We start from the raw sequence: 9,297 nt of genomic DNA, 5'->3' as shown, positions 1-9,297 counted from the left end.
GCTTTTTTTCTTTTTGCTTATGTGGTGCTGGGGAATCGAACCCAGGGCCTCATGCATGCAAGGCAAGCGCTCTACCACTGAGCCACCTTCCCAGCCCTCATATTGCTTTTTTTGTTTTTGTTGGTCATGGGGCTTGAACTCAGGGCCTAGCTGTAGTCCTTCAGCTTTTTCAGCTCAAGGCTAGCACTCTACTGCTTTGAGCCACAGTGCCACTTTTGATGGTTAAGTTGGAGAGAAGACTCTCACAAACTTTCCTGCCCAGGTTTGCTTTGAACCATAATTCTCAGATTTCAGGCTTCTGAGTAGCTAGGATTATAGGCATGAGCCACTGATGCCTAGCTGTTCAATTATTTTATTGTTTTTGAGGTAGGCCCTTACTATGCTACCCAGGCTACCTTGGAAATTCTGGGCTGAAGTGATCCTCTTGCCTTAGCTCCTGGGAATACAAGGATCTACCACTGTGCCTGACTTTGAATTATGATAATAATATGTTTATGGAAAAAAATCCACCAATCCTCTAAGGATAAAGGCATAATGCCCTTCCCTACACCCTTCTTCACCAATGTACTGAGTTTGTTTAAAACTGACTTAAAACAAATGAGAGAGAGAGAGAGAGAGAGAGGAGAGATAAAAGGAAAGAGAAGAGTGGAAGTGATCTGCTCATTTTCTCCTGGAACAATAGTGACATCATGTGGCAAATCCTTAGAATAGACGCTATTGTTCAGAGTGTGGATTTCCCTACTTGCAGGTCAAAATCACCATTGACCTCATTAATTAGACTTTATATCAAATTCAGAGAATTAAAAGTGCTTACTGTGGGCAGGAGCTATGCTGCTGCTTTCATAGATATTTTTCTTGTATTATCTTACTTTTTATCAGATGATCAGATGTTGAACAAATTTTGTATACATTCATGTTGCAGGGCAGTCTAACAGTAGTATGTAAAATGTTGTGTGTAAGTGTATTGTTAGGGAAATAAGTCCTTGCACCTTTTTTTTTTTTTTGTCGGTCATGGGGCTTGAACTCTGGGCTTGGGTGCTGTCCCTCAGCTCTTCAGCTCAAGGCAAGTGCTCTACCACTTGAGCCACAGTGCCACTTTCAGTTTTCTAGTGGTTTATTGGAGATAAGGGTCTCATGGCCTTTCTCGCCCGCACTGGCTTTGAACTGCAATCCTCAGATCTCAGCCTCCTGAATAGCTAGGATTACAGGCGTGAGCCACCAGCACCCAGCTTACACTTTTTTTTTGTGCCAGTCTTAAAGCTTGAACTCAGAGCTTAGGAGCTGTCCCTGAGCTTTTTTTTTTTTTTTTTCTGAAGGCTAGCATTATACCTCTTGAGACAAAGCTCCACTTCAGGCTTTTTGGTGGATAGAGACAAGAGTCTCAAGGAGCTGGGAAGGTGGCTCAGTGGTAGAGTGCTTGCCTTGCATGCATGAGGCCCTGGGTTCTATTCCTTAGCACCACATAAGCAGAAAAAGCCAGAAATGGCTCAGTGGTAGAGCTCTAGCCTTGAGCTGAGCTGAGGGACAGCGCCAGGCCCAGAGTTGAGGCTCCATGACCAACAACAACAAAAAGTCTCATGGACTTTCTTCCCAGGCTGGTTTGGAGTTTGATTCGCAGATTGCAGCTAGAATTACAGGTGAGAGCCACTGATGATTGGCTGGCCCTGGCTTTCATAACATATTCCTCATGGGGTCTAAAAGTCCCCCAAATCTTGACATTGTCCTCTGACAGCATGCTTCAGACAGTGTAATTGTGATAGACTTTGGGCTAAATTATAAGCTTTATCTCCTCCTCCTCCACCCCTTATTTCCTCCCACCCCAGGTGCCACTTCTTTTGGAAAGCCAGGTGCATGTAGGTTATAATAACATCTTTACAGGACAAAAGAAGCCAGACTACTCTGGAGGTAAAAGGTTAGTGAAACCTCATCCCAACAAATAAGACAGGCATAATGGCACACACTTGTCATTGTATGGGAACTGGACATAGGATTGTAGTCTAGGTCTGCTGTAGCAAAAATTCAAAACTCTATCAGAAAAATAATTATGGCAAAGGCCTGGGGGCAGAGCTCAAGTAGTAGAATACCTATGCTAGCAAGCACAAGACCCGGAGTTCAACTCCTAGTAACTAGCTAAAAATAAATAAAAAGAAATAAAGAATAAGAAAACAAATGCTAGAACAATAAGGTTAGTAAGCAATGCAACATTATGTATTAGATAGAACACTGGAATGTAGAGCAATTCCAGATCCCTAACAGTACTTGTTGCCTGTTTGAGCCTAGCCAAGGTAATCTTTGGGTCTTGATTTCCTCATTTTCAAATCGGAGATAACTAACATCAGAGAATTATTTCTCTTATATAAACAGGATAATATCAGAGATTCAATAGGTGGTAATGAGTTTTTAGGAGCATCAGGAACAGAATAGTCTGAAAGAAAGAAGTTGGTAAGCGAAACTTTATTAAATTAAAAAAAAAAACTACTGTTCTAGAAAACCTGCTGTTAAGAGAATGAGAAGACAAGCCCCAGACTGAAGGAGAACCATCTTCAAACTCATCTTGGGGCTGGGAAGGTGACTCAGCAATAGAGTCCTTGCCTCTCATGCCTGAGGGCCTGGGTACCATTGCTCAGCACCATATAAACAGAAAAGGCTGAAGTGGCGCTGTGGCTCAAGTGTAGAGTGCTAGCCTTGAGCTGAAGAGCTGAGGGACAGCGCCCAGGCTCAGAGTTCAAGCCTCACAACTGACCAAAAAAAGAAAAAAAAAACAAAAAAAACAAAACAAAAAACACCCCAAACTTCATTTTATAAAGCCCTGTTTTCAAAACATACAATGAATCCACTGAGAAAACTTAGTTTAAGAATGATAGCATAGGGGGGAGATAGGGAAGGGATGTGAAGGGTAAACAAAGGAGGAGGCTGCAATGCTTGATAAGAAATGTATGTATTGGGCTGGGAAGGTGGCTCAGTGGTAGAGCGCTTGCCTTGCATGCATGAGGCCCTGAGTTCGATTCCTCAGCACTACATAAGCAAAAAGAAAAAAGCCGGAATTGGCGCTGTGGCTCAAGTGGTAGAGCTCTAGCTTTGAGCTGAAGAGCTGAGGGACAGCGCCCAGGCCCAGAGTTCAGGCCCCATGACCGGACCCAAAAAAAAAAAAAAAGAAATGTATTATCCTGCCCATGTAATTGTAACCCCTCTGTACAGTATGTTCACAAAAAAAAAAAAAAAAGAATGATAGCATAGCTGGGCGCCGGTGGCTCACGCCTGTAATCCTAGCTACTCAGGAGGCTGAGATCTGAGGATTGTGGTTCAGAGCCAGACCGGGCAGGAGAGACCGTGAGACTCCTATCTCCAATAAACCACCAGAAAACCGGAAGTGGCGCTGTAGCTCAAGTGGTAGAGCGCTCGCCTTGAGCTGAAGAGTTGAAGGACAAGCGCCCAGGCCCAGATTTCAAGCCCCAAAAAAAAAAAAAAAAGAATGATAGCATAAGCGCTGGGAAGGTGGCTTAGTAGTAGAGTGCTTGCCTTGCATGCATGAGGCTCTGGGTTCGATTTCTCAGCACCATATAAGCAGAAAAAGCTGAAGTGGCTCAAGTGGTAAAACACTAGGAACAGCGCTGAGGGACAGCATCCAGGCCCAGAGTTCAGGCCACACGACCGGCAAAAGAAAGAAAAGAAAAGAAAACAAAAGATAGTGTAGGCCTGGCGATGGTGGCTCAGGCCTGTAATCCTAGCTACTAGGAGGCTGAGATCTGAGGATTGTGGTTCAAAGCCAGCCTGGGAAAAAAAATCCATGAGCCTCTTATCTCCAATTAACCACCAGAAAACTGGAGGTGGCGCTGTGGCTCAAGTAGTCCAGTGCTCTCCTTGAGCGGAAGAGCTTGGGGATAGCACCCAAGACCAGAGTCAAGCCCCACGCCCCCCCAAAAAAGAAAAAAAAGTAGTGTAGCAGGACATTGGTGGCTCTGGCCTGTAATCCTAGCTACTCAGGGGGCTGAGATCTGAGGATTGCAGTTAGGAGACAGACAGAGCAGGAAACCCCCTATGAAACTTTATTTCCAATTAAACTGGAAATGGCACTGAGCTCAAATGGTAGAGCCTTGAGCACAAAAAGGCTCAGAGACAGCACCCCTGCCCTGAGTTCAAGCCCCACAAATGACAAAAAAATTTTATAGCATACTTTATGAGTAGAACATTTTTAGTGAGAGTATTTTTTTCTGAAAAGAATGCATAATCATATGTAAAATATAAAGGGAAATGAGAAAACCAGTGACAAAAAAACCCACAGAGGCAGCTGTTAATGCATTGATGTATTTCTTTCCTTATTTGCTACACACACACACACACACACAGAGTTTAGTTTACTGATGTTAACCTGTTTCTCCCACTCCAATGCACAAGGCCCCTAGCACTGAAGGATGGAGTATTAAATCCTGTTCTATAGGAATGACAGCAATCAAGTGCTGAGCCGCATGGGGTCCCAGTTGGGGATAAAAGACAAATATGTTCCTCTGTGTGTGCATGTTCTTTCAAAGGGATATGAGAAAGAGAAAAAAGAGAAAGAGAGAGACAGACACAGAGAGGAAGGGAGAAGAACACGCCATCAGTGGGCTAAAGCCTAGTGACAACATTGCTGGCTCCCAGTAGCTCAAATGGCATCAAGTAGCCTCTGCCCCACTCTTTGCCTCTGTATCTGATACAACTAGCTCATCTTTCCTGACCTGGAACATCAATTCAGAAAATTATAAGAATCACACGAGGGGCTGGGAAGGTGGCTCATGGTAGAGTGCTTGCCTTGCATGCATGAGGCCCTGGGTTCGATTCCTCAGCACCACATAAGCAAAAAGAAAAAAAAAGCTAGAAGTGGTGCTGTGGCTCAAGTGGTAGAGCCTAGCCTTGAGCTGAAGAGCTGAGGGACAGCACCCAGAGTTCAGGCCCCATGACCAGACTCAAAAACAAAACAAAACAAAACAAAAAGAATCACACGAACTCATGATTTTTCAAAGTAACACAACTACATCGAGAAACTTCACCAGCACCTCATAAACCTACTATCCTCCTTTCCAATGAATGCCTCCTGAAACAGACCGCTGGGATCTGTCAGACTTTTAAAGCCAGCAGTGGACTTGGTCAAGGGAGCTGTATTATCTGTACAAAAACTCTACCCTGAGCAGAGTCTTGTGTGATGTCAATCAAATGAGATCAATCAGCATTCCATCCAGGAGATGAGGTGAGCCAAGGAGGCCTATGGCTCTGGTGCAGACAGGCCTCATTAAAACCTTGGGTTTGTGTTCGCTTCGGCAGCACATATACTAAAAATTGGAACGATAAAACCTAGGGTTTGGGCTGGGAATGTGGCTCAGTGGTAGAGTGCTTGCATGAAGTCCTCAGTACCACATAAACAGAAAAGCCTGAAATAGCACTGTGGCTCAAGTGGTAGAGTGCTAACCTTGAGCAAAAGAAGCTCAGGGACAGTGCCCAGGCCCTGAGTTCAAGTCCCAGGACTGGCAAAAAACAAACAGGGGCTGGGAAGGTAGCTCAGTGGTAGAGTGCTTGCCTTGCATGCATGAGGCCCTGCGTTCAATTCCTCAGCAGAACATTAGCAGAAAAAGCCAGAAGTGCTAGAGCGCTAGCCTTGAGCTGAAGAGCTGAGGGACAGCGCCCAGGCCCAGAGTTCAGGCTCCACGACCGGTCCAAAAAAAAAAATTAAATTTATTGGAAAAAAAGATTTTTTAGTTGGGTGCCAGTGGCTAATACCTAGCTACTCTGGAGGCTGAGATCCAAGGATCATGGCTCAAAGCCAGCCTAGGAAAGAAAGTCTGTAAGACTCTTTAACCACCAAAAAGAACAGAAGTGGAGCTGTGACTCAAGTGGTACAGTGCCAGCCTTCAGCAAAAAAGCTGAGGACAGAGCCCAGACCGTGTATTCAACCCCACAACTAGCACAAAATACATACATCAGTTGTAAATAGCTTATATTAGTGATACAGGTGTGTGTTTCATTATTACGTGTTCATACATTTTTACAAGGTATTCCAACTTCATTCTATCACTCTCCCTCCCCTTAACAATTTCAACAGGTTTCACCCTTCTGTTTTCTTTGATTTTTTTTTTCTTTTTGCCAGTCCTGGGGCTTGAACTCAGGGCCTGGGTGCTGTCCCTAAACTTCTTTTGCTCGAGGCTGATACTCAACCACTTGAGCCACAGCTCCCCTTTCAGGTTTTTTTTTTTTTTTTAATGCTTACTTAGAGAAAACAGTCTTATGGACTTTCCTGCCCAGGCTGTCTTCTAATTGTGATCCTCAGATCTCAGCCTCTTGAGTAGCCAAGGTTATAGGTATGAGCCACCAAGCCCTGCAAACAATCTGTTTTGAAGGTTAACCTTGCTAACCTTCCTCTCTGCTAGAAACTACCTCTTACAGAATCTATTTCTTTCCCCATCTCCTATTCATCAACATTTATTCTCATTGAGGATCATCACGCTGCTTTCATATATATTTGCAGTGTATTTCAAAATTATTCATCTTTTTTTTTTTTTTGTCGGTCGTGGGGCTTGAACTCTGGGCCTGGGTGCTCTCCCTCAGCTCTTCAGCTCAAGGCCAGCACTCTACCACTTGAGCTACAGCACCACTTCCGGTTTTCTGGTGGTTTATTGGAGATAGGAGTCTCACAGTCTTTCCTGCCAGGGCTGGCTTTGAATCATGATCCTCAGATCTCAGCCTCCTGAGTAGCTAGTATTACAGGCGTGAGCCACCAGCGCCCGGCTTCAAAATTATTCATCTATAACCTTTCTTTTTCACTTCTCCCTTCCCCTTCCCCTTCAAAGTAGTCTTCTAGGTTTAGCTTCCACATGTGAGTAAGAACATATGATATTTAGGTTTTTGAGTTTAGCCGGTTTCCAGAGTGACTACTTGGGAAAGTTAGCTAGTTCACATGGAGGAAACTGGGGAGCAAAATATGAGAAGTGAGATTTAAAGAATCATAGAATCATTCTCTTTATGCATTATATGATCTTTGTCCATTCTGCACTATTTTTAGATTTTTTTCTCAATTCTGCATATCTTCTTCCCAGTTGCTGGTGGGGTATCATTAATGCAGCCCGGAAGTCTGTTTTGGAAGTCACTAGTAGGAGAAATGGATGGAGATTTTTGTGAGCTTTCTGAACGTAACATACAGTATAATGGGTTGCAGGGAGTCAGAGGTGCACGCAGGGTGAGTGATTTACAGCCTCATCTATAATACAGAATACAGGAGGTACAGTTAGACGAGACCTTAGAGGTTAAGTAGATCAGTCTTCGGCTTAGTGAAGTAATCTCTCTGGCAATAAGCTTGATGTATGGTGAAGTAAAATCTGCTCCAACACTGTCAATGGTTTGTAATGATGAGAAGTTCACTGCTTATCTAGGTAGGTCATTTTATTTATTCCCAATGGAAAGGTTACAGAGCTTTTCTTTAGTGATTTGAGGTTGAACTCTAAGGCACTCAGATGTTTCTTCAGGAGTAATATACTGGAAAGGGCTCAGCAAACTGTTTGCAAGTTTTATATATTAATAGGTAATTCATCATTTAATCTTGCTTCTCCTGGCTAAATATGTCCAATTCTTTCCACCATCACCTAACCTAGATTCAGCAAAGTGGCTCATGCCTGTCACTGGATTCTGAAAGATGTGGCATGGTGTGTGTGTGCGTGTGCGTGTGCGTGTGCGTGTGTGTGTGTGAAGCTTCACTCTCTTCATTTTTTTTTTTTGTCTGTCATGGGGCTTGAACTCTGGGCCTGGGCGCTGTCCCTCAGCTCTTCAGCTCAAGGCTAGCACTCTACCACTTGAGCCACAGCGCCATTTCTGGTTTTCTGAGTGGTTTTCTAGAGATAAGAGTCTCACAGCCTTTTCTGCCTGGACTGGCTTTGAACTGTGATCCTCAGATCTCAGCCTCCTGGGTAGCTAGGATTATAGGCATGAGGCATCATGCCTGACTTAATTTTTTTTATTGTTATTATCAAGGTGATGCAGAGAGGGGTTATAGTTACAGGTCAGGTGAAGAGTTTTTTGCTCATGGCTAATGCTCTCCCACTTGAGCCATACCTAAAATTCTGGCTTTTTGCTGGTTAATTGAAAATAATAATCTCTTGGATTTTTTTTCTGTCTTGGTTGGCTTTGAACTGGGATCCTCAGATCTCAGCCTCCGGAGTAGCTAGGATTACATGCATGAGCCAATATGCTGATGTCTTTCAAATCTATGAAAGTGGCTGTACATGTAGCTATTGGCAGAATTAATTTATTTCAGAACACAGAAAGAATTGAAGAGAAATCTCACATTTTCAAAATATGACAGTGCTTGTTCTTACTATACAGTATTTCATTTGACCCTGCAATCATAGGGAAACTCAGATTGTGGAAGAAACAAATTCATTTAATTTTGGAAAGTCCTTTCTCTTTCTTGTAACAATTGCATGTTAATCTCTGTACAATGATTGCTGATTAACATTGCTGCCCTTTGGCTTCCAATTCCCACTGCCCTTCCATGACAGAACTATTTTACCACATATACTTTAAAACAACCCAGACATTAGCAATAAAAACTACAACTGCAGCAGTAACTAAAGCACATCTTTTACAAACTCCTGATTCCACATCTAAGCTGTGCAAACACAATACTTCCCAATAATTGCCTTCTCTCTCTTCCTTCTCTCTCTCATTTCACAATATAGGACTTTCCCACTGAAATCAATCACCCTTTGTCTCAGCCCATGTTTTCCTATGTTCAGGAGTTAGAATAGTTTTCGACAGTTAATTAGCCATAAATCCATCTCTAAAACACAGAACATGTCAGCTGCTTTTGTAAATCACCGATGTTCCATTTTGCTCCAGTGCCTTTTTTATAAATCTAATTGTATTAATGCACTGGCATATTTATTGGTCACCTTTCACCCGTTATGCTGAACCCTGGCTGTTTGCGGGGTTCTTTCAATAGATCAAAACCACAATCCCATTGGGTAAGAATGGTCACATTTATTCAAACAATGGAAACCCACAACCATGTGTGTCTTCCATGTGGGTCACCAAGGGGCACATCAAAGCAAAGGCTTGCCTGGAGCACATTTGATTTCTCACTTTTAAAGTGTCAGACAGAGGTGCAGGAATTTTTTAAAAATTTTGTCTGCCAGCTCATACTCACAATGAGTTCTGAGAGAGAAAATGGACAGTCTTTATTAAAAAGAGAACAGCTGCTGGGTGCTGGTGGCTTATGCTTGTAATCCTAGCTACTCGGGAGGCTGAGATCTGAGGACTGTGGTTTGAAGCCAGCCT

The sequence above is a fragment of the Dipodomys ordii genome, unplaced genomic scaffold, assembly GCF_000151885.1.
Source record: "Dipodomys ordii isolate 6190 unplaced genomic scaffold, Dord_2.0 Scaffold5, whole genome shotgun sequence".
NCBI lineage: Eukaryota > Metazoa > Chordata > Mammalia > Rodentia > Heteromyidae > Dipodomys > Dipodomys ordii.
Note: the sequence above shows the minus strand (reverse complement) of the source record.